The sequence below is a fragment of the Globicephala melas genome, chromosome 19 (genome assembly GCF_963455315.2).
Source record: "Globicephala melas chromosome 19, mGloMel1.2, whole genome shotgun sequence".
NCBI lineage: Eukaryota > Metazoa > Chordata > Mammalia > Artiodactyla > Delphinidae > Globicephala > Globicephala melas.
The window spans coordinates 40234617-40261691 of NC_083332.1; positions in this window are offsets into that span (position 1 = coordinate 40234617).

Consider the following 27075-nt stretch of genomic DNA (forward strand, 5'->3'; position numbering starts at 1 on the left):
AATAGCCTCAGGGATTAGCACACGAGAGACTGAAAAAGATGATAATGATAATTGTGACAGCACTTCTTGTATTAGTGGAACTGTTCAAATATTCTCTATATAACATTTGATATGATCAACAACCCTATGAGGTAGATCCTATGATTGATATCTCCATTTCACTGATGAGGAAACTGAGGAACGAAGAGGTTTAGTAATTTGTCCAAGGTTTCACAGCTTTTGAATGCGGACTTGGCAGAACTAGGATTCAAACTGACGTAGTCTGGTTCCAGGGCATGTCTTTAAATCATATGCTCTGCTGCTATTAGTGAATGTAATTATAGGAATAAATAGGTGAAAAATAGTTAACAATACAGTAGTAGCTAACATGTATCTAGTTGGTATGTATGCCAGGCACTGTACTGAAGACTGTACAAACACTTACACATTCAATTCTCAAAACATTCCTGGGAGGTAAATATCATACTGTCCTCCCCCAGTCCATTACACAGATGAGGTAGATGAGGCTTAGAGGTTCAGTAACTTGTCCACAGCCAGTAAATATGAGAGACATTTGTCTATCCCGCGACTGCTGCCTTTGGAGCCAGTATTTGTAATTCTATACTTCTGTGAATGAATTCTTCAACGTGTGTCCCAGAAACCACACATGCCGTCGTACTCTAAGAGACCAAACTATATCACTTATTCTCTAAGCTGGTACCCTTTCCAGAGTGAAAGTAGGGGTTGTCACAATTACTTCAGGACAACAGGCATAAGCTCGATCTTTCCTAGATAAAGCAGAATGTATAGACTTCTTCACATAGACTAGTGACAGAGCACTGGACCGGTGATCTGTGTTAAAATAACTCAGTCAAAATCTGTAAGAGGTCGTTCAATCTTGGATTAATTAACTCTTCTATTTAGACCTCACCTGACAAAGAGGGGGGTGGTGTCAGTTTGAGCTGCTATAACAAAACATAATAGGCTAGGTGGCTTAGAAACAACAGAAAGGTATTTTTCACAGTTCTGGAGGCTGGAAGTCTAAAGATCTGAGTGCCAGCATGATTTGGTCCTGGAAAGATCCCTCTTCTGGCCTGCAGACTGTTGACTTCTCATTGTATCTTCATATGGCAGAAAGAGGGCAAGAGAAATTTCTGAGGTTCCTTTTATCAGGTAACTAATCCCATTCATGAGGGCTCCACACTCTTGACCAAAGGCCCTACTTCCTCAGACCATCACACTGGGGGGAGGGCGGTTAGGATGTCGATAGTTCAGTTGTGTGGGGACACAAACATTCAGTCTGTTGAAGGTGGTATGATTACTTCTGTGTGTTTTTCCAAATCCACACATTCTTCTCCAGGAAGCCTTCCTTAAACTCCCTTCTCTTCCCTTCCTCCAGTTAGCCTCACACATTCTTTGTTGCCCTCTGTTGTAACTCTAATCAAACAGTATTCTCTTATCTGATTATTGTTTGTCTTCTCAGTAGGTTGGGGAGGATATGAAATGTCTGTTTTTGTATCCCCTCTACCTAGTGCGATGCATGGCACATGGCAGGCACCTAATGCACATTTAAATGGCAGGGGAGGAATAAGTTTTCTTGGTGACAAAAGTGTTGTCATGTATGAGCCAATTTTTCATGTATTTTCAGCATTACATCAAAATTTGGGATCATCATTGCTTGGGACAGATTTTCTGATTAAGGAGTAAAATTACCGTGTATTAATTTATTCAAATGTTTATTCATTCAGTCACTCATAGTAACAGCTCACAGTCTTTCAGGCAGTAAATGGTAGAATTGGTGATTGAACTCAGGTTTGATTAAAACTGCAGTCCAGTTTCAGAATGTGCTGGTGAATCTGTCCCAAACTATCTCAGCTTTGGAAAAAGTTTCTAATCTCTTGGGTGAAAATAGAATGAGCTGATTGGTTGGAACACTGAAGTGACATTAAAAGGTTGCTCCAGAGTTTGAGATCAGATTATATATTGGAATAAGTCTGCAGCCTCCCTGGGTACCTATTTCAAAAACTCAGCATTCATTTGGCTGTATAAGTTCTGGTCTGTTTGTTAAACAATTAGTGACATTACATTTTCTCATAACCCGTGTTAGACCACATTGAAGCATTTAATCAACATGTGCTTAAAGCAGAGTGTGGGGAGATTGTGTACTGTTCCAATGCTTTTGGGGTGGCAGTGGCACACAACTTCCTCCTAGGTATTAGTATTATGTGGTCTTTCTTAATAAATAGTTCTTATAAGCCTTTTCAGTTTTTGTTGTATGAGTAAAAAAGAAACTTTGTATCTGGTTAGATAAAGACTCTTAAGAAGTTGTTTTCCTGGGGGATGTGGGTCCCACCAGACTATAAAGTAGTAATTTCACTTGAATTATGCACAAACACTAACATTTAAGCAAATTAGGCTGTTATGTCAACTTCCAAATTAGAGACAAACGTTCCTTTCAAGTCAACAGAAAGTTCTATTTGTTTGAGATAGTATGGTTACCTCAGTATTGTTAGTTTCTTTTGGTTGTGTTTTATAACTATATCTAATAATCACAACATTTGTATTTTATGCCAAATATCCATTGTGTAACCAATCAGTTTGAGCATTTAGATTAATTTTCTACCCTATTTCTTTTTGTTTCTACTTCTATTTTTGATTTTTTTAAAGGCGTGCATTCTTATAGAGAGCTTTCTTGTCCCCCGCCCCTGACCAAATCCACTCTATGCTTTAAAATTCTAGAAAATTAAATTTGTGCAAGCAAGAAGTTAAGACAAATGGCTTAAAAACATCACAATCAAGTATGATAATGGCAAAGTGTTATACTTTTAATAAATGATTAGGAACAGTTGTAATGCAAAGATTTATTTCACAGAACAAAAGCACTTAAGCAGGAGTTTATATTACTGTTTTGCTTCAATGATGATAACATTGGGACTTCAACCTGCATAGCTACAATGATTAATTAATGCCCTTGTTCAGGATGAGTGAGCACCATTATTGTTCTTAAATAGGAAAAGGCAGATAACCATTACTGATTATTCCACAATTCCCAGTCTTACTTGTTAAAGACTAAAGAATGCTCAAGTAGGTTGTGCAGTTTCCAAGCTGCTATGAGAGGCAGAAAATAATAGAATTTCTATGCCATGTATATAGGATTAGCTAAAAGATTCAAATTAGCAGTCAAAATTATCTCTGAAGGTCTAAATTTAAAATTTATTCATATCAATAACGTTTTAACACCTTTAAGGAGAGATAATTTAGGTTGCCAGTATAAACTTCAAGCTGTTATTTCTCTATCCACCACAGTTACCTCCCATCAAAATAAGTACAGTAAGAAAAAAGAACCTACTGATCAAAAAACAAACTCCATCAATCTAACAAAAGCATTTTCCATAAGCATGAGCTTTGCTTACTTATGATTTTTATTTTGTTTTGTCATTTTCTGGGGCATTAATGAATTATATCAGGTATTTTGTTCTTAAAAAAAAATCATACCACTACACTTATTTTTCTGATGCAGATTGATTTAGGCAAGTTCTGTGAGTTACAGACTACTTCTTTCTGAGTCTTGGAAATGCTTCAACCAAATCTCCTCTGGAATTCTGCCACCATTTTATTTTTTAAGACTTAATTGTATTTATTTTTGGCTGCGTTGGGTCTTCGTTGTGGTGTGTGGGCTTCTCCAGAGCAGTTAAGTGAATTTTCCAAGGTCACAGAGCAAATTATTGGAAATCATTGTTACATATATAAGGACATTCTTCTGCCTTGTTAGCTACAGTCTAATGAGTAAAATTTAATCTTCCTGTGATCCTCAGGGCTTTTGCTAGGCCTGCAATCATTATGAACATCAGTGATTAGGATATAGGAAAGTGAACTGAAAGATGGGTTAATGTTTGGAATTTTTTCCTCTTTTTGTTTTCAATATTTAAGAGAATGATTAATTACTTTCCCTACAATTATGTCTCTTGACATTTTACCCTTTTCTCCTAAAAAAATAAAAATAGAACCTTTCTTATACCAGAGGAAGTTGGTAACAGGCCAGGTTCTGGAAATTTGAACTTCTGTTGCTTTTTAATTCAACTTCATAGAATTTAGAGTTTCAATTGTAACAAGAACCTATAGGAATCTGTCTAGTCCCTTTAGCCATTTTCTCCTTCAAGATCCCCTTTTACAGTCTTTTTACAGATAATTAGTTTTTTCTTCCAAGACTATCCCTATTTCAGGCAGCAGAGGTGATAAGGTTTTTAAATAAATTCGTTGGATCTGAAATGTAACTCTTTAACTTGTAGTTTCCACGAGTCAAAGAACTCTCGTGATTCTGAAGAATGAGTATCTATGGGCAGGTACATATCTTACTCTCCAATGTAATCTTTCTCTTAAAAAAATATATATTTATTATTTATTTAATTTATTTTTGGCTGCGTCGCGTCTTAGTTGCGGCAGCCGGGCTCTTAGTTGCAGTGCGCAGGCTTCTCTCTAGTCGTGGCATACGGGTTTTCTCTCTCTAGTTGTGGCACATGGGCTCTGTAGTTTGCGGGATGTGGGCTTTAGTTGAGGCACATGAGCTCAGTAGTTGTGGTGTGTGGTTGCCCCGCAGCATGTGGGATCTTAGTTCCTTGACCAGGGATCGAACCTGCATCCCCTGCGTTGTAAGGCGTATTCTTTACCACTGGACCACCAGGGAAGTCCCTCTGATGTAATTTTTCTAGAAAATACAGAAGAAAGGGCAAAGCATATTTATATATAAAAAGACATATCTATCTTTGCAGACACATGCTGCTAATTACAGAAGAAATGGCCCAAGTTTTAAAAAGACAGGAAATTAATACTACTTTTTTAAAAAATAAATTAATTTATTTACTTTTGGCTGTGTTGGGTCTTCATTGCTGCACGCAGGCTTTCTCTAGTTGTGGTGAGCAGGGGCTACTCTTTGTTGCAGTGCGCAGTCTTCTCATTGCGGTGGCTTCTCTTGTTGTGGAGCACAGCCTATAGGCACGCGGGCTTCAGTAGTTGTGGCACACGGCTCAGTAGTTGTGGCTTGCAGGCTCTAGAGCGCAGGCTCAGTAGTTGTGGCGCATGGGCTTAGTTGCTCTGTGGCATGTGGGATCTTCCCGGACCAGGGATCGAACCCATGTCCCCTGCATTGGCAGGCGGATTCTTAGCCACTGTGCCACCAGGGAAGTCCCAATACTACTGTTTTGTAAGGAGGAAGATTTTTTAAAAATAATGAATCTTGTAAAATAGCCTCATGTTTTGCTGAACTTACAATGGTTTCTGTGACGGAACTTTTAAATTATTTGTAAAATAATAAAATACAAATAAGTTCTCCTTTCCATCACTGAATTAGAAAAGAAGGATATATTTGTTCACATATACCTCAGAAGATCCCATTTGCTAAATCTCAGGCTTGCCAGATGTTGGACTGATAGGCTTATAGCAAATGAAATAAATAGACATGAGGAACCTATATCCATCAATGCAACTTTTTCTTCCTCTAAGATTCCCACGTCTTTTTAGGCTTGAATTACTCCTCACCTCTCTAGTCCTTCAGGGTGATATGAATGCTGTAATTGTTGTAGTTATTATGTATGAGCACCTGCCTTGTGCGTGGCCCTATGTCATGTGCTGTTTGAGGGAGGCCACAAAAAGCTCCCCGTCCCTAGGAGCCTCTGAGATTATGTGGGCCGCACTGAGGATGGTAATGAAGACACACATTTTTTCTTCCTCTCTCATACCATGTGACTTCTCCTTTCCTGATTTGTCGTCTTTGCCTGTCAAGAGGAGGTGCTTATATAAGGCAATGTTTAAAGACAGTTTTAACTCAGAAAACTAGCCCATAGGTGTACCATAGAATTTAACAGCATTTGCATTGTTCAAATTTTTGCCCATCAACAATTAATGGACATGAGCCTGTTTGAGTGCTTTAGTGGTGACATATTTATCTCGTAATACCCATACTTTCTACTTAGTCCTTTTAGTCTGTTAATTTAGAGTCTTGGAATCAAACATTATAGTTTTCACATAAAGGACAGTTTTAGAGTAAATTAGATACATATACTATCATGGAAAAAGTGATATTGATATTTCAGCTGTCTTTTAGAATTGGACATACATGGAATTTGGTCCAGTTATCACTGTAGAAAGTCACTTTAAAAATCCCAACAGTAAATGGACAAGAGATATTCCACAGAAGATTGATTACTCAGGAGACAAGCAACTAGAAAAAGCCACCTTCAAGTAATGGCCTTGGTCTGCTTTCCTTTTACCTCATCCATTTATAAATCACAGCATTTTAATCAGTGGAAAACAATGAGTAACTGTGCCCAGTGTAGAGTGCTGATGGGACAAGCAGGTCTGTGGATGAATAATCAGTGATGTTACCGAAACCCACAGGGCATGACACAGACAGAGTGGCTAGATCTTAAGGGAGCGATTGCCTTGAGGTCCCTGTGCTCTGAGCAGGCTCAGGTTGGAAAGTCTGTTTCCTGTTTATATGCTTTAGCATGTAAATGCACTTAAAGTGTTAACTCATATGTAAATACTCTCTATCGTTTATTCTTTAATCCAGAGGACAGAAAGGGGAGCGAGAGAAGCAAGACAACTTCTTTAAAAAATAAGACTCTGGATCACATCATTTGATTATGATGCTCTTTTAGAGTTAAAAACTCTGGGAATAGGTCTTCCCTGCTGGCGCAGTGGTTGAGAGTCCGCCTGCCGATGGCAGGGGACACGGGTTCGTGCCCCAGTCCGGGATGATCCCACATGCCGCGGAGCGGCTGGGCCCATGAGCCATGGCTGCTGAGCCTGCGTGTCTGGAGCCTGTGCTCCGCAGCGGGAGAGGCCACAACAGTGAGAGGCCCGTGTACCGAAAAAAAAACCCCCAAAACTCTGGGAATAGTATTGCTCAGGAATGGGTCTTCTCCTAGTATCCCAGGTAGATAATCTGAATAAGAGAAAACCATATGTTCTCCCACCATCCACCATGAACGATTTCTCCTCTAACTCATTCTTTCATGTGCCTTGACTGGTATCTACTCAGTCTTCTCCTCATGACTCTAGTCTCTTGTTGAACTTCAGGATCTTTCTAGATTCAGAAAGTCAAAATTTCCCCTTCCCCAATACTCAGAATCCTTTGTTTTTGCCTCCCGTTTATGACTGTACTCTTTTCTTTCTGTGAAAGTATCCAGGCATATTTAAGCCTCATGAGCAGTACTGTTTAAGCTCCAGTAAATGTGACAGTGTGTTCCCTCTAAGAGATGCTGACTACATATTTACTGAATGGATGAGTGAATGCAAATTGACCACCATTCCACACTTACCTTGTGGGCACTTCCTTTGTTCCAAGCATAATTCTAATTTCTGCAGACATGGGAGGGGATGTGAAACTTAAAGGGAGTTAATAGAGACATCAGCCTGGCTTCAGTATACCCTATGGACAGTCCAAACCTCTTCTAGCTACAGTCTTTAGATGGATCACCTTTTCCTCCATGTTCATTTCCCCCTTCTCCGTGATCTGGTGCTGAGATTACATGGCTTTTGAATTTTTTAGAACCACAGAAAGAGCTAAAATGAAGGCAGTGATCCGATACTCTGCCTATTGGCACCTGCAGATTGAGGCAACTCGGCCCCTAAAAAGTGGAATAATTTTTCCAGAATTGTACAGTTACTTTTTTTTTTTTTTTTTTTTTTCTCCCGTTGCGGAGCACAGGCTCCAGACGCGCAGGCTCAGCGCGCAGGCTCAGCGGCCATGGCTCACGGGCCCAGCCGCTCCGTGGCATATGGGATCTTCCGGGACCGGGGCACGAACCCATGTCCCCTGCATCGGCAGGCGGACTCTCAACCACTGCGCCACCAGGGAAGCCCAGTACAGCTACTTTTTAGTGTCGGTTCTAGAATCTTCAGCATTTTGCGCTCAGGTCCTCATATGCTGAGGCTCCTGCCCATTCCATTTGTTTGTTTTCTGGAACCTAAGTACTAATTTCTGATTCTGTGGGTTTGCATCAGCGATGAGGTATCTCCTGCTTTTCTTTAGCCGGCTAATTTACGGAAGCTGTAAATGATGTTAGCCTTGCTGTGCTAACATACCCTCTGATTCAGGGACACATCCCAAGTCCTGTTTGTGAAATTGAAACATAAAATTTGTTATGAACTGGCACAGGTATTTCATCACTTTCCTTCTTGATTCAGATTGAAAGACAGAAAGACTGTCTAATGCAGAGGCTGAAGGCATGAGCTTCGTAACTACCTCTCTGCAGTTGGTTATGGGACCTTGAGTAAACCTCTTTACATCTGTGAGTCTCAACGTTCAGATCTGTTAAATGGGAAGTAGCTGTCACATATTGGTAGTCATAGTGGTAGTTTTGTAAGCATTAAATGAAATACTTGTCACGTGGGTACACCAAATGCACATGTGCTGCAGTAGTATTGTTTTTATGTTTTTAAAACCTAAATACATGCACTCATCTACCTCCTGTGCTCCTGGTAACTTCATCCTCATTCTTGGAAAACAAAAATAATCTATATACTCTGTCAGTTTCATTGAACTGAGTCTAAATCTTACCTTTGTTCCCCATCAAGGCAGCATTCATTAAGCTTCTGGTACATATTTCTGTCATATCACACGTTGTCCCACTGTAGCTGGTACACATTTCTCTCACGTTGCATGTCTCTCGTAGCAATAGATGAGACACAGTTAGGCCCACAGCAATACTTTATACGGTCATTCTCCTCTGCAGTAATGATAGCTTCTGCAAGCAGGAGTCATTCCATTTATCTCTTTAGCACAGTTTATTTGGGGTGGTTTTGAACTCATAGTAACTACCGAATAAATCCTTATTGATCAATGAATGAATTGCTATCTGTTTCCTAGGACGTGCATTAACAGTTTGAGACTCTGGCTTGGAATTTTAGAGATAAAACAGACTATAGTCAGCATGACCTATAAGCTCTTAAACAGGGTTCAGTGTATCTAGGTTCTGGTTTTGTTTTTTTGTTTTTTTAGTTCTGCTGCTTATTTCATGGAATTATGGCCAGGACACCTAGATTCTTTGGGTGCCAAATAACCAGCATAAAATAACAGCGTTAAACTAGTGAATAGTTTAAAGTATATGCAGACAGTTATCCGTCTTCCTTTCTGTGGGAGGAATGAAGTCTGATCCCAGGTGTAGCTAATTGGGGAAGAGTGCCTTGAAAAAATACTGGTGCCTGTCCTGGGAATGAGAAGGCAGAGCAGCCGTGCATATGCCACATCCTTTTCAGTCCTGAGCGTTTCTATTTCAGTAATACCATATTTCCAGTGTTATGCTGTTTCTTTTAAAAAATAATTACAATTGGACTCAGAAAGATCATATATCTTATACAAAGTTATGTATGGAGTATATAAGCGTGGTATTCCATATGTATCAAGTTCAACAGGAACGTTTCCAGGTAAAAACAGTTTTTTCCTAGCATGCATCAGTTATCTCTGTTCTTCCATTCTGCATACCGTGAATAAAAAGAGCATAAACATAATTAGAAATTCTATTAAGAATATGTTAAAACAGGTTCCTTAATTTGAAAACAGAGATAATGAGGGGAGAGTTGGAAGGAAAGGTGATCAGAATTGGCCGAGTGGAAGCATTTTAAAATACAGCTTCCTGCAAATTGGCAAGAGGGAGAGTCACAAATGCAGAGACCGTTCCTCAGAGGTCAGAACTCTTCACTCTGCCTTGGATTTTGATATTGTGGCTGCTTAGTTACGAGCCAGCAGCACCATCTAGAGGTGTACAGCAATCCTGCACACAAAAGAAACAAAAGAACGGAGCTCATCTATTTAAAAGAGCAATGGCAAAACCATTGCTTCATTTTTTCAATACATGTATATATAACCCCTTACGGAATGCCTGTAAAGGAATTGCTTCCCATTCCCATCAAGAGATAACTGCAGTGTTCATTATTGGGAACATCCAAGGCTTCATTTCAGAAGCTAAAACTTACCTCCACAACTTCCCTACTGAGAGGAGAGTCACTGACTTTCAAATCAGTTAACTTATTCCACACATTTGACTGGATACCTGCCATGCCCCAGGCTTTGCGCTAAGTACTAGGGGGACACAGACAAGAATATATTACTGACTGTCCCCCTGTACACCTAGCATATATAGCTACACCTAACCACACGGGTGAATCTTCTGTCTTATCCTTTTAAACAGTTTCTGGGTAGTAGGAGTGGGAATCTTTCCAAGCATTCATTAAATTTCAGAAATACTTGTTCTGTATAAAACCGTCAAGAACTTTTAAAACGAAATCATAGATTCAAATAAATTTAGAGTGACGGGGGGATGCTACGGTCTTAGAGTAGTTGCTATCAAACTTTGGTGTACAGGAGAATTACCTGGTAGACTTTTAATTATGATCCAGAGTTGCAGACTTCGAGCCCCAGACATTCTAATACTATACACGTGTGGTATGGCACAGGATGGTGCATTAGATTTGAATGTTTATCTGTTTTTTAAATTAGGCTTTTGGGGGAAATGCTCTAATTTTGACTCACAGGGGATCTAATTCCAGGATCATAAGCCAGAAGTGTGTTTTTAAAATTGTTGCCTCATTTGTTTCCTCATTTGTTTATTGTTTATCATTTAGACTAGATAATACCTAAGGACCACACCAATACTATAATCTGGTAGTGCCAAGTAATTAATTTACCAGTCCCTTCTCTTTACGTCTGATGAATCAGCTCCGTCACAACTTGGCTGTGGCTACATACTAGAATAATTTTAAGAATCATTCTATTAAAGACAGACCTTTAAGTTAACTAGTATCCGCAATTTTTTTTTTTTTTTTTTTTGTGGTACGCGGGCCTCTCACTGCTGTGGCCTCTCCCGTTGCGGAGCACAGGCTCCGGACGCGCAGGCTCAGCGGCCATTGCTCGCGGGCCCAGACGCTCTGCGGCATGTGGGATCTTCCCAGACCGGGGCACGAACCCGTGTCCCCTGCATCGGCAGGCGGACTCTCAACCACTGCGCCACCAGGGAAGCCCCGCAATTTGATCTAGGTTTTATTTATATAAAAACATACCATCTGGGGCTTCCTTGGTGGTGCAGTGGTTAAGAATCCGCATGCCGATGTAGGACACACGGGTTCGAGCCCTGGTCCGGGAAGATCCCACATGCCACGGAGCAACTAAGCCCGTGAGCCACAACTACTGAGCCTGTACTCTAGAGTCCGCGAGCCACAACTACTGAAGCCCTGTGCCTAGAGCCCGTGCTCCGCAACAAGAGAAGCCACTGCAATGAGAAGCCTGCACACTGCAATGAAGACCCAACACAGCCAAAAATAAATAAAATAAATAAATTTTTTAAAATGTTAAAAAAAAAACCATACCATCTGAGAGTATTTGTGTAGTGAGCCCCTTGTTAGATTCAACTGGAATCCATTATATTAGCAAACTCACAGCTGTGAGGCTGTGTGGGTGCAAGGAAGCTGAAAATTAGAAACTTGAGTGGATTTCAATACCTAATTCCACACCAAACATAGGCAAATTAGAGCTGGGGAAAAAATCCTTCTAAGTTGAAGGCAATTTAGCTTTCACTCTTTCACATTTCGGCAGCCCCTGTTTTGAAAGATGTCCAAGTGTAAGTCTGTGGGATTTAAAGAACTGAGCTTTTCGAAAGAAACTTGTAAAACGTCTGTGATGATAAGTATCTTTCATGTATCTCCTCTCCTCTCCTCTTCCTTTTATTCTCATGGAAAAAGGCCCCATTCTATCTCAGTTGAACCATTAAACTAGCCTGGTAGTGAATTACCCTGATGACATTCTCAATCCCCAAACTCCCCAAATTTAATTTCCATAGCTCCGCCATGGAGAACTTTCTACACTGTCAATATGATTGTGTCACTTATGTAAAATCTTTCAGTAGCTCTGCACTGACTTACGAACAGACTCCAAATTGGTAGCATTCATCTGTGATTTGACCTCATGCTTCTCACCTCAAATTCAAATTTCAGATGTGCTAAATTTCCCAACTCTTATAACTCCTTGACACCTCCATGACTTTGCACCATTTTAACCTCCTGACTGTGATTTGTGATTTAAAAATTTTTTTAAAATTATTTTATTTATTTATTTTGGCTGCGTTGTGTCCTTGTTACTGTGCGTGGGCTTTTCTCTAGTTGCGGTGAGCGGGGGCTACTCTTCATTGTGGTGTGTGGGCTTCTCATTGCGGTGGCTTCTTTTGTTGGGGAGCATGGGCTCTAGGCGCGTGGGCTCAGTAGTTGTAGCTCGCAGGCTCTAGAGCACAGGCTCAGTAGTTGTGGCGCATGGGCTTAGTTGCTTCACAGCTTGTGGGATCTTCTTGGACCAGGGCTCGAACCAGTGTCCCCTGCATTGGCAGGTGGATTCTTAACCACTGTACCACCAGGGAAGTCCCATGGTTTGTGATTATTACCAGGATAATTCAGCTCAGCCATTACCTGCCCTCTGGAAAAGCTTTCTCAACTCCTCAGGCTATGTTAGATGTCCCTTCTCTTGGGTTTCTTTTAGAAACCTATACATTCTACCATGAGAGATGCATAGCATACAAGAAGAAACAAGATGAGTGGTTTAACTCTAATAGTCTAAAAAACCACAGGGTTTCTAATTCTTGTAATTATCATTAGAATGTGAGTTCGTCCAAGGCAGAGAATACAATTAATTTTATAGTATTCTCTAATTTTAATCTCAGTGATTACATGTTTAATACATTCATGAACACTCCTATTTGCCTCTGTTTACCATATGATCTTGACTCTTACCTATAGTTATTCTTAAAAAATCGAGTTCCAGAAATACAAGTTTAGGGCGGAAAAATCTCAGGGAAATACTGGAGTTGCAATGGATGGAAGATACTTTAGTTTCAAAGAAATATTAGAAAACTCTTGTAGAATTAGTATAAGTTGTTTATTAGTCATTTCTTAAATTTTGAAAACTGAAATATAACATAATTTTAATCTTTATTGATATAATTTGGAACTGCAAAGAAATCAGTATCTTGCTGGCATCAAGTTTCACTTGTTAGAATATTTGATCCTCCTGGGTTACCAAAGCTAGTCATAATATAGATATTGTTATTTTAATATATTTTATGAGAGAAAGAGCCAAATTTCATTAATTAAAAAAGCCCTGGCTCACATGGAAGCAACCTAAGTGTCCATCAACAGATGAATGGATAAAGAAGATGTGGCACATATATACAATGGAATATTACTCAGCCATAAAAAGAAACGAAATTGAGTTATTTGTAGTGAGGTGTATGGACCTAGAGTCTGTCATACAGAGTGAAGTAAGTCAGAAAGAGAAAAACAAATACCATATGCTAACACACATATATGGAATCTAAAAAAAAAAAAAAAACTCATGAAGAACCTAGGGCAAGACGGGAATAAAGACACAGACCTACTAGAGAATGGACTTGAGGACACGGGGAGGGGGAAGGGTAAGCTGGGACAAAGTGAGAGAGTGGCATGGACATATATACACTGCCAAATGTAAACTAGCTAGCTAGTGGGAAGCAGCTGCATAGCACAGGGAGATCAGCTCGGTGCTTTGTGACCACCTAGAGGGGTGAATAGGGAGGGTGGGAGGGAGGGAGACACAAGAAGGAAGAGATATGGGGATATATGTATAACTGATTCACTTTGTTATAAAGCAGAAACTAACACACCATTGTAAAGGAATTATACTCCAATAAAGATGTGAAAAAAAAAGTCACAAGGAGGAAAATTTGTAACTATGTATTGTGACAGATGGTAAGTAGACTTACTGTGATCATTTCACAGTATATACAAATATTGAATCACTATGTTATACACCTGAAACTAATATAATGTTGTATGTCAATTGTATCTCAATAAAAAATCCTCTCTCCTTGAACAAAAAAAACAAAACAAAACAAGACAACAACAAAAAGACCTGGCTCAAATGCAGGTCAGTAAAACATATAGGCAACCTTTGTATTTAAAGACAGGAAATCCCATCAGTCAACACCAATGCAAAACTTGAACTTCCAAGTGTCTCCTCTCTGATGGACTTGGAAAGAGTGCAGTGCTGATAATCCCTTCACTCATTTCCTTTAACAAAATATGACTCAAATTTGACAACATGGTATCTTTGATATTCTTTAGATTCCATTTGCCTGTGAGTTTGAAACTAATGTTAATTGACATTAAAAATTTTTTCTCCTGTCTTCCCATACTTCAGCCCTAAATTCACTGTCAAATTTCTCAATCTTTTTTTTTTTTTATAAATTAAAAAATTTTTATTTTTGGCTGCATTGGGTCTTCCTTGCTGCGCGCGGGCTTTCTCTAGTTGCGACGCGAGGGCTTCTCATTGCAGTGGCTTCTCTTGTTGTGGAGCACGGGCTCTAAGTGCGCGGGCTTCAGTAGTTGTGGCACACGGGGTCTAGAGCGCAGGCTCAGTAGTTGTGGTACACGGGCATAGTTGCTCTGCGGCATGTGGGATCTTCCCAGACCAGAGCTTGAACCCGTGTCCCCTGCGTTGGCAGGCAGGTTCTTAACCACTGCGCCACCGAGGAAGCCCAAATTTCTCAACCTTTATCCCCCTTTTTTATCCCTGCCTTTTCCATGTTACCCCTGTCTCTGAAATGCCCCTTCTCTCTGAGGCTCCTGATCAATGACCACTGTATTTATAGAAAAGCAATTTGGCAATATGTATTAAGACATTAAAAATGTCCAAATGCTTCTTCTCATTTTTGATTCTCAGGAGTCCACTCTATTGTAACATTATGGATACAGGAAAATCTTTGAATAACAGCGATTTTAATGATAGCTTAAGTTATAAAACAGTTTATAAATTGAAAACAATGAAAGGGTAATGGTGAATTAAATAATTATCAATTCTCAGGATAGAAAACTATAAAGATACTAGAATCTTGTCTGTGAAAAGTTTGTCATAAAATTGCCAAACACTAAACTGGAGGAAAGGCGACAAGATGTAGGAGTATCTTAATTTAAAAAGAATAGAATATAGAAACACACAAATATAATAAAGTAGAAAAAATAAGAGCAATTTATAAAATAAAGTGTTGAAAAATATGATTACCTATGGATCTCTTAACAGAGTGATTTTACTTTCCTTCTAGAATTTTCCCCACATTTTCTATGTTGGACATTTGTTATTCTTCTAATGATTGAAAGAAAATGTGACTGTGAAACTAAGATACAGAGTGATAGGGCTTTTAGACATTTTGTTATTGTAGGATCATGACATTCAAATTAACATCACGTTTGGTTTTTGTGTCCTAGAACCTAGAAGGATTTTAAGATCGATTGATCAATTGATCTGTCTGTCTACCTACCTATTTATATGTATCTATTTCCGGTTCTCCACCTCGTACCTGTTATTTTGAACCATTCATTATCCATTGACCAGGCCATTTCTTAACACATTAATTATTCTCTTGGATTGATGAATGAACTTGCTTATTATTTATTCTTAGAGCATATTCAAGATGTACCATATCTTAGTGAAAAGTACCTGAACTCTGGAATCAGGCACCCAGACTTAAATATCTTTGCCATTTATTAAGATGTCTTTACAAAACTTGTTTCATCTCACAGAGCTGAAAGTTTATCAGATAAACTTGGGAGTTATAAAGAAGGTAGGGTAGGGCTGGCGCAGTGGTTGAGAGTCCACCTGCCGATGCAGGGGACACGGGTTCGTGCCCCGGTCTGGGAAGATCCCACATGCCGCGGAGTGGCTGGGCCCGTGAGCCATGGGCCGCTGAGCCTGCGCATCCGGAGCCTGTGCTCCGCAACGGGAGAGGCCCGCATACAGCAAAAAAAAAAAAAAAAAAAGGTAGGGTAAAAGAAAAAAGGAAGTGAACACAGGTAAAAGTTCCTAGCATAGAGGAAATCTTGCATCAATCGATGAAAATTATACCCCCTTGCTCACTGGGCCCACTGTTTATATAGGGTCCAAGGCATATTTTTCATAACCAGGTAGAGAGCAGGCATTAGATAGGAACAACTTAACCATATTCCAGATTCTGGTTCTTGGGGGACATTGTTCTTCATTTTATTTTATGTGCTCCTCTTATGATAACCTGATGTCATGGATATATGAATGGAATTAGTTGAGGATTTTTCCCTCTGAGTTTGGCCTGATATCTCATGAGTCTCAGGAGGTATCTATCAGAGTCTCACAAAGTGGGACTTCCCTGGTGGTCCAGTGGTTAAGACTCCACACTCCCAATTCAGGGGGCATGGGTTCAATCCGTGGTCAGGGAACTAAGGGTCCCACGTGCTAGATCCTAGATCCTTGATCCTTGATCCTAGAACTTCTGATATGTTATCTCTCCAGAAATGACAGGCTTAGAGGAAAACTTCAATCTAAGACACAGTGGAATGCCACAGTGAAATACAACTGCAGGGAAGATAGCTTAATGGATACGAGCGTGCCCTCTGCAGTCAGACTACACAGGTTTGTAGTCAAGGGGCTACTTATGTGTGACTTTGGACAAATGGGACTATTTATTGGAACTTTAGTTTCCTCATCTGTAAAATGGTGATAATAATAGCAACTATCGTATAAGGATGATATGAAGCTTCGGGGATAGAATCTACGTTAAGGGCTGACATAAATGATCAGTGTGTTTCAGTAAATATTATCATGGTCAGCTTAACACATATAGTTAACCTGAGGCTAAAAGCAAATGTGGTTATTGTTTTGTCTTTTCATTCTTATCAAAGCATATAGACAGTGGTAAGTACAAAATAAATGGGTGTTAAAATATCTTCATTTGGGGAAGAGACTAGAAATGGCTGCAGAAATTATTGTTATTGTCAAAGAATGCTCAGTTAAGTCCGTATGTAGAGGCATGTAGATAAACAACCAAGTAATGGCTTCTGGACGGGAGCAGTCACTTAAGTCTCGACTGTGTAGGGGAGAAGTCTAATAGGTTTGGAATCCTGTGGCATTGTCCTATGGCATTCTGTATTTCCCCTATCAGAGCAATTGTTCCACTTTATTGCTTACCTTCCCTCTCCCTCACTAGACACTACATATCGTTACTGTCTTGCATATTGCCTGGAAGCGAGCATACCTTTCATAAGAATTTACCAAATAGATGAAAGACACACGTTCCAATGGATCAGTATAGCTTAGACTTAGAAACGCTATCGAGACCTTCCTATGGACCATATTACATTAGAAGCCATGGTAGCATGTGGAGAGGCTGCCCAACACAGTACCCGGTACTCCTTAGAGACTTACCAGAGAAAGTGACTCTCAGTTGACTTTTGAAAGAAAGAAAAGAGAGATTTGGAAGATATTGCAGGCAGAGAAGAAAAAATGCAACTTCGTAAAGAATGGCTGATCTAGAGTCTGGTATCAGCCTGCATCTGTGGCTTTAGTGTGGAGTTCACAGTGGAAAAGCACGCAGAGGCAGGATATGCAGCTGAGGAACAGTGTAGGCACAGGACAGACCATGAAGCACCGAAGAAATTCTGTACCAATAAAAAAAGGGCATACCTCCCACTGCTAAACAGTTTGTTTACAAAAATTCCCACCCTCACAGATCTTGATTGGGTATGCAAGAGAAATGGCCAGAAAAGTTTGCTTTATTTTTTTAACAAATTTACCAGGTGATTCTGATTTAAGGATCATGTTTGAAAGGTACTGCCTGATGAGGCTTTTAAAAAAGCAATTATTAATATTAGTTGGTTATACTCCCTTTGGATATTTCAAAACTGTGTCCCTTCCTGTACATACCCACAGTGAACCCTTTGGTAAATCTTATACAATTAGGTGTGTTTTAAAAATATTTTCTAACTACTAGACACTAGATTCCTTTTACAATTTTCTTTCTATTTATATAATTCCTCTAACACGGGCGATTCTTTTTCTTACCAAGTTTCCCATAAGGAAAAGCGTGACTCTTCCACCCCCACTCCCCACCCCTCACCCCTCACAGCCCTTTGACTTATCTAAGCTTTTAAGTTTCAATCGAACTGGGCTCAAATGCTATTTCTGCAAATAGCCTGACCTTGCCAATCACTCTTCCTCCTTTTGGATAATATATGACACCTTCTCATATCTCCTCACCCGCTGCCTTTCACAGTCTCACCAGGGGTTTCCCTTGGACTTTGTTCCTCAACCCAGACAGTTCCTGGTTCTGCACTTTTTGCATTTCCCAGGGTGAAAAGCACTCTATGTTACCTGACTATATTAAGAATGAAATGATCTCCACTTGAAGAGACACATGATGGCATGACATTCAGATGAATACAGATGGTGGAGGTGAGGCTTCAAAGATACAGTCCAGTTGGCAAACCTCCTCAACAATGTAGGTTATTGAATCAAAACAAGGTTAAAAGCCCATATTTCTATTCTGGGAGCTATAATTTTTCTTAACAGGCATATTAATGCATGCCCCTTATTTAAGCAATTAGATTTTCATTTTTGGGGGGGTATGGAGAAAGTTTGTTTATTTATGCTTTTTCCAAGGCACATTTTATATATATATATATATATATATAGAGAGAGAGAGAGAGAGAGAGAGAGAAAGAGAGAGAGAGAGGGGGAGAGAGAGAGAGAGAGACATAGAGACATAGAGACATAGACCCTTAGGCTAGGAAAGAAATTGAAAAGGGAAGAGATAATACTGAATAATACATATCTCTGTAAAATGTGACATCATGACTCATTGGAATATAAGCTCCATGAAACAGGGACATCACCTGTTTTGTTCACTGAATTATCTCAGCTTCCTGGATCAGTGCCTGAGAGTGCCCTTTAATAAGTATATGTTGAATAAATGAAAAAAATAAATGAAAGTCATGTTAAAATGTCTGGTTCATATGAGGTCCTTAAATGACAGCCATTGCTTTTTACTGTAACTAAAACTACTTTAATACTAAAATACTAATACTACTATAATAATTACTACTGCTTTTTTGTAAATGAAAAGTAGTCCACAGTAGCTTGAATACATTGTAATGAATAAAAATAGAAGGGATGTATGTGAGAATGATCAGGTACATTAGATAAAAATTACAAAGGGTAATGTATATCAAGATAAAACTGTATAGATTTTACACTGTAAGCACTGGGAAGAAATTTTCTATGTATGTGTGTCTTAAACATGGGAGTGGCACAAAGACATGTATGCGTAAGAAAGATGACTCTAGCTGTGATATGGAAGAAGCACAGTGAGAGTGGAAGAAAGAATGGAAAGTAGGGAAAGAATGAAAAAAGTTAGAGGTAATGAACTGAACCAAAGCAGAGGGAGAAAAATTTACTTTGGATTTAAATTTCTAATGTTTTATAAAGTTATTAATAGAAAGCATTATTAATTACAATATTTGCATATTCACTGGTAGAATATAAGCAGAAAAAGAATAAGATATGTCTTAAATAGAAGCTCTGTCTTTAGTTTATGCTAATTCTGTGGCTGGTCACCAGTTCTAGGCAGGGATCGAGCGGAATCGAGGAAGTCATGATTTTTGTGTAGGAAAATCCATCAGAGTTTCTGAAGGCAAAATAGCCCTTACTTTGTAAATACGGTAAAGATTCCATCTGAATTCCACATACAAAGAAATTATATTACTTCATCTCTAGCAGTAGGTTGCTGTTTGACATTCAGATTTGTAAGGCAAATTAAGAATCTTAGCATTTGAACCAATTTTGGAAGAAGACACTTTGTCCAAATGTCTGTTCCAGTTATGGAACCAGTTCTACAACATCCTGAGAAGTAGAAATATGCAATATCGCCTTAAATGTCTTCAGGGCGAGAAAACTGACAATGTCATAGAGCTGCCCATTATTTTATTGACTCTCTCTGAGTATAAAAATGGCTCTAGTGAGCTAAACTATGTCTCCTTAGAAATTCAGCTCATTGTTTCCATCTCCTCCCTCCTATAAAAGCTCTACTCTCTCCTAATTCTCTTTCTCAAAAGTAAGCATGCCCAGTTCTTTCCATAATATTTAAATGGCATGATTTCTGGAGTCTTTGCCCAACATTCTTGTTCTTCTCTGTTTGTATTCCAGGTTGCCAGCATGCTAGTAAATAAATGCCAACGTTTGAAAAGTTTCACTCTTGGGACTTCCCTGCTGGTCCAGTAGGTAAGAGTCTGCGCTCCCATTGCAGGGGGCCCGGGTTCTATCCCTGGTTGGGGAAGTAGGTCCCTCACGCATGCCGCAACTAAGAGTCCGCATGACGCAACTAAAGATCCTGCATGCCGCAACAAAGATCCCATGTGCCGCAACTAAGATCTGGGGCAGCCAAAATAAATAAATTAATAAAAAAAAAAAGTTTCCCTCTCGGCCCTCGGTAATGCCTTTACTACATAGCAATCAAGTTGTTCTTAAAACATAAATCTTCTGAGAATACCCTCCTACTAAAACTCCCAATAGCCATATAACACGCTGTAGGAAAAGACCAAAATCTTTTCACCAGCCTGCATGCTCTTGGCACACTTTACTTTTCTCTTCAGCTCCATTTTGCATATATATCCCGGTGTTTAGTACGTTATGGTCACGTTGGCCATCTCTGTGCTTAATATGCATCAAGTTCTTTTCCAACCCAGCACCTGTGCACCTATTCCCACTACCTCTTTTCTTGTCTTCTCTTTTCTTGTCAATTCCCTCTCTTCCTTTAAGCCTCATCTTGACAACCACCTCCCTGATTCCGATGGATAGGTGTTACATTGTTTTACAGTGCCTCCTGTTAATCCTTAGTATATTTAAGGTACTATTAAAAGTACTCTTGGTACTTAACTACATTTGTGTCATTCTTTGCTTAACATCCCCTTCACCTACTGGGCAGTAAGCTCTATAAGAAATACGTGTATTGTGTTCCCCAGAGCATCCTCAGCAGGAAACACAGTTCTAGACACGTAGTAGAACTTCATGAATATTTATCAAATGGGTCCAAATTAATTTTTTTTCTCACAAAAGAATATCCAAATCATTACTTATGGGGCAGAACAGCATAATGCTTAAGACTTCAGGCTGGGGGGGGTGAAGTTCTGTAAACCACCTAATACCTATGTGATTTGGGGAGAAGCTACTCAAACTTAAAATTTTCAGTCTTTTCTTGTATAGAATGGAATTAACAATCATGTCTCCCTCCTAAGCATAGTATGGCAATGAGAAGAATTACATGTAAATCTCTGAGCACAGTTCCTAGCACAGAGTAAGCTGTGGTTAGTTATGGTTATTTGTCTTCCAAGAGTCCTATGTGGACTGGTAAATATTGAGTGTTTGCTAATAGTTGTTGGATGAATGGATTCCAGTCACACTGTACGGATGCCCAGGGAAGAGTTTGAAATAGGAGTCAAGATACATGTATTTCACTTCTGTTTCCACCAGGGAGTGTGTTTGTGGCACCATGCAGTAGCGCTAATGAATGAACATTTTTGAGCCTCAGTTTCCTTAAATATAACAACAAAAAAAAGTTAGAGCAGAATCTCTCCACACTGTCATTTCAGCACTGAAATGTTATGGGTGAAATATGCTTTGTAGACAAGACCTTATATCTGTAGTATTATTTGAGACACGTTTGGAATATCTACTCGTCTCACACTTGCTCTAAGGCTCTGTTTATGCAAGTAAATTGAAGAGGAGACGCGAGCCTATTATAGAGCAGAATCTGGGAAAAGGGAACTCATTTGACCTGAACTGTCTCCATCAATACCCTTCCCATGGCGATGGCTCAACTCCTCATTTGACAATGTAGACAGAGCCCTGAGGAAGGTTTGAGGGCAAATACAGATTGAGATAGGGAAACTTGCAAAACACATGCTCACTGCAAACTGTTTGATGATAGGGGATTGTATGCTGGATGAGAGCATCGTGTTTTGATTTAATGTAGTTTAATTTGCTAAACTCTACTTAGCTGGCAATATCTGCTACTGGTTTTGATTATACAATCAAAATGGAAGTTTTCGAGAAGAGCACCAAATTTACGTGTGGAGTGCGTGGAAATTTAACGTGCCTCCGAGTTCCAAATGTTTTCTATGTCATGTTGCATACAAATGGGAAATGCTTTTATGAGTTAACAAACCATAGCAATGGAATTGGAATTAGAGGACCAATTTTTTTTTGGCTAAGTTGGCTCTCCGTTGCTGTGCACGGGCTTTCTCTAGTTGTGGGGCTACTCTTCATTGCGGTGTGCAGGCTTCTCATTGCGGTGGCTTCTCCTGTTACGAAGCATGGGCTCTAGGCATGCGGGCTTCAGTGGTTGCAGCACGCGGGTTCAGTGTTGGCGGTGCACGGGCTTTAGGGTGCGTGGGCTTCAGTAGTTGTGGCACATGGGCTTAGTTGCTCCGTGGCATGTGGGATCTTCCCAGACCAGGGATCAAACCCGTGTCCCCTTCATTGGCAGGCGGATTCTTAACCACTGTGCCACCAGGGAAGTCCCTAGAGGACCAATTTTTGAAGTATAGTCTTCCATAGAGAGGTTTTGCGCAAGTCACCAATATATTCTAATATTTTCCACGTTTCTTGAAACTCCCAAGATCTCTTGGCCTCCTTATAAATTCTTCAGATATGCTGTCCTCCTTACAAATTGCAGGACTTTACTTTGGCTGCTCTATCTACTTAGGTCATTTTCCTATCAACCCCATTTTTGGGAAGGGGTTCTGGTCAATTTCTATTTAAGTTTTAGGTTTTAAATTCTAATTCCTCAAAATGGACTTTCTTTTAGTCTTTGGTCTATTCCAGCAACTCCCTTCTTATCTTGTTTCAACTTGTAATTCTTTTCAAAAAGGACTTACCACAGTTACAGTTTATAATTAGCTATGTGCTCATACATGTACCTTTAATTTGACTCTCCTTTCATTAGACTAAAGAGACTATGAACACAAGAATTATTTCTGCTTTGCGCAGAGCTGGATTCCCAACAAAGCTCAGAGCAGGCACTCATATCTCTGGTTCCTGAAGTACTGGGTGACATGTTATATGCAAGGCCCAGGGTGGGTAATCAGTAAAAACATTCTTTGAACAGTTGACTTGGGGAGGTCACTCCTCTGACCCCCTTTTTTTGCCCTATCTGAGGAAGTGCTGAGTGGAATGATTCCCCATGTTCTATCATACAGAGTGTAAAGAGGCATCATCTTCTGATTTGTGAAGAAATATTTTTGGTCTGAAATGGATTACCTTCCTTCATTATTGTCCATTTTCCATCATGTCTCTAATTCACTAACAATAAGATAATCATGTTCTTCTAAATTTCGAAACTGCATAACAGCGTATTAGAAGACGTTTTAAACAGAATCCCTAAACTTAATTCTGTCCCCAAATCACTCTTCAGATCATGTAAACAACTGGGCATCTTTAGTGCTTAGGTAAAATTGTGCTTCTGTTGTATGTAAAATGAGAAATGATAAGAAAGATACCGCTTCTTGGTCTAAATTTCCCAAGTTTCAAATTGTTTTGTAACTGGAGCAATCTGGCAAGAGGGAAAAGGAGCATGTGTGGAGATTTCTTGCTGATGGTGACAGAGCCTTGGCAAGTGTCAGAGGTAAATTGCTAGTGAGAGGTTGCTCATGGCAGTGCTGTGTCTCCAGGGAAGAGGTTGAGGTTGAATCTTATCATGGGCAGTATTTGAATTCGATACATGGCAGGGTGAGTGGGAGTGGCGGTGCTATCTACCTTTTGCACACCTGTTCTCTTTGTGAGATTAAAATGTTTGCTTGGTCACTTTCATGTTTATTTAATCAGGGTATACTTACGTATCTTAGAAAAGGCAGGTAAATCACATCCTAAACTAATGTGACAGCAAAGACAAATTATACTTACCTGAATATTCAGAGCTTTTTCTGATGAGACAAGTTACATGAAAAAAATGTAAATTTGTTTATTCTTTAAAGATATAAAAATGGCAGTTTATGCAAATTAAGTGAATGAGATTCCCAAATATAAAACCACAGGATTTTATGATTCTAACTACATTTTAATCAGAAGAAGAGATCCCTTAAATAAAAACCCTTTAGTTAATTTAGGTGTGATAAAAAACTCAGAAATATACTGATGTTCACTGTAAATTTCGTCCTGGTATTTACATTATGGAACATTTGCTGCTACAACAAATAAACAGAGTGAGTTTGTGTTAATAGCTCTTCTTTCACTATTGCTTTTCCTGGAATTCAAGAACCAAAAGTAGGAGAAAGAGATGCCCCGGAACTCACCTGGAATTCAAATTTATTTATATTGATAGAAGCATTAGTTTAATAAATAAGAACATTCTTATCTTGCCTTACAGGGTTGTCTTGAAACTCTCCTGATGGAAGCCAAAAAAAAAAAAAAAGATGAGTTGAGAGGTTTACTAATAAATGGAGAAAATACAGGTTTGGAAAAGGCTTGTGCCTGTTAACTCCATTTCGGTGTCCAACAAGCTCAACTGGGACTTAAATGCAAGTCTTGGTGAGTAAATTAGAACAACAGCATGCCAATGAGAAATGAGAGAGATAGTCATTGCACGTGGACCTGAGAGGCGCAAAAAACATGATGGTGATTGTTGTGCTAATGTTTGCCGGAGGTGTCCTGCAAGCCTGAGCAAAGTCAGTTTCATCTCTTGAAGTCTGCTCCTTAATTGACACAAAATGCAAGTCCCTGGGATGAGATTTGGCTGCTACCTTAAGGGCTGTGGGTGCTTTATCTTAATGTTTTATTGATGGAATTCTGCTGTGCCCATCACTGGGACAGCATCAGGAGACTCATTAGTGAAACCAGCTCTCAGTTCCAGAGATCCTTTACTGATCCTCTTTGCTGATTTAAAAAGCAGTAAAGAGAAAGAGGGATATGAGCAGTGGCTAAAGGGTTATTTTCTACAGGAAGTCGTGAACTGCTTTTGACATTCCCTTGTTGTAACTAGGATTTTATTTTATTTTCTACTTTTACCTGTGGTTCCCCAAGAAGGAACACTTCTACAAATTGAATCTCTCTCCCTAGACAGGTTTTTTTCCCTCTTAAGCTGTGGCCAGTGTATACTCTGACTCAAATATGCTGAAGACTTGTAACTTTCTGAATAATCTACCTTGTCAGTTTAGAACAGTATTCAAAAATGTAAAAATTAGGGTTTTATTAATATCATGACTTTATATATCCTACATATTCACTAGGTATGTGTCCTTAAATTTCTTGGGTAATCTTCACCCCATAAACATAGATAATTTTTGAGAAGGATAATTCATCATTTAACTACATGTTCTTTGATCTCTTTACTTTTATAGGATTCTTCCTATAAACACAGTCCAAAATTGGAGAATAAAATCCTTTCATCAGGTAATTTCCAAAATTTTACTTCTGAAAATGTCATGTCATGTGCTAACACTGTACATAGACACCAAAATATTTTTAAAAGACAATAGGCACAGTATGCAAAAGATATCAAGAGCTATAAAACTGTACATATCCATAGGTTAATAGAATTTAGGAAAAGAAGATTTAGAAAACTTAAAAGAAGCATAAAGCAAAGACCTTTATCCTCCCTTTAGTAAGAATATTATGTCAGAACTGATTATGATAGCTCTACATATATTACTTTAATAAATAAAATTAATTTTCATTCGTTGGCATAAGATTCAGGTACCCCTACTTAATAATGATTAAATATTAATGAAATTCAAAGATAAAGAGTGTTTCTAGTCATTGTGAGATACTTCTAGGCACCTGGGATACATAGGCCACATCCTAATCCCTAGTACCTGTAAATATGTTACTTTATATGTCAAAAGTGACTTTTCAGATGAGAGTAAGGTTACAGGTTTTGAAAGAGGGGTGCTTTATCCTAATCACATGCATTCTGAAAAATGATGGAAGAAGAGAGATGTGATATAAAAAATATTAGACTTGCTGTTACTGGCTTTGAAGATGTAGGATGGGGCCATTAGCCAAAGAAAGTAATGAATAGCCCTCATCTTATAAGCAGCAAGAAAAAGAAGGACCTGGTTCCTACAACCCCAAGAAGCTGTTATGCTAACAACCCAACGAGCAAGAAATAGATTCTCCCCTGGAGCCTCCAGGATGGGATATGATTTGCTGACACCTCGATTTTAGCCTGATGAGATTTGTTTCAGATTTCAGACGTAGAAAACTGTAAGATAATATATTTGTGTTGTCTTAAGTTTGTAAATTTTGGGTAATTTCTTATGCAGCAACAGACAACTAATACAGTATGTTATATATTTTGTCTTTTGCAGAATGGCCCTTACACAGTGTTTTCTGAATACCCACTGATAAAGAACTTTAATAAGGTTCTACAGTGAAAGTACAGTCATGAAATATTCTCATACATATGAATTAGTCAAACTGACAGGGTTTGAAGTGGGGTGTTGAGGATGGTGTTCCATGCAGCTGATGGATTAACTATTAAAATAATGTTTTTAGATAAAGCAATGGGATTACAAAGAAAGTTAATTATGTTGAAATAAAATTGTCCAAGTGTTTTAATTATGGCATAGAAATATAAGTGCTTCCTCATTAACATACTAAATAATCTCTTAAGTACTGTAATTTTTAAGTAGCATTATTATAAACAATATTTCAAGGTGTTTAAAACACAGTAATAAGATAAGAAAACATTTGTGGTAGCCACAAATGACAGTGTATTAAAGACTCTGTGCTTTGTTTCCTTCATTAAACATAAAACAAAAAATACTAAATTAGGTGTATTTTTTTCCCCTCTGAATTCACAGAACTCCTAAATTCTATCATAAACACATGGATAAGAATTCCTTCTCTATGTTAATGGACTGATTCGACTCCAAATCAACCAGTGAAAAGTGACCTCTTAGAGATGATCGAAGAACAGGTATATTTTAAAGACTATCAACAGTTTATCTCTGAGTAACGTGAACCTATCACATTTTGGAGAACAGCTGGAATAACCATTTTCCTCAGCTCTTATCAGAATAGTAAATCCTTGATAGGTTAAGTAAACCAAATGGCACCCTCTTGTTTTACCCTTTGCTTATGATGGCAAAATTGAATTTTACAAATTTTAATGATCTCATTTTCTTTCAACATCTCATGTTAGTCACATGGAAAAGTGCCCTAAAACCAACAACAAAATAGGTGCTGTGTGCTGTGACACAAATATGATAATTGCACTCGAG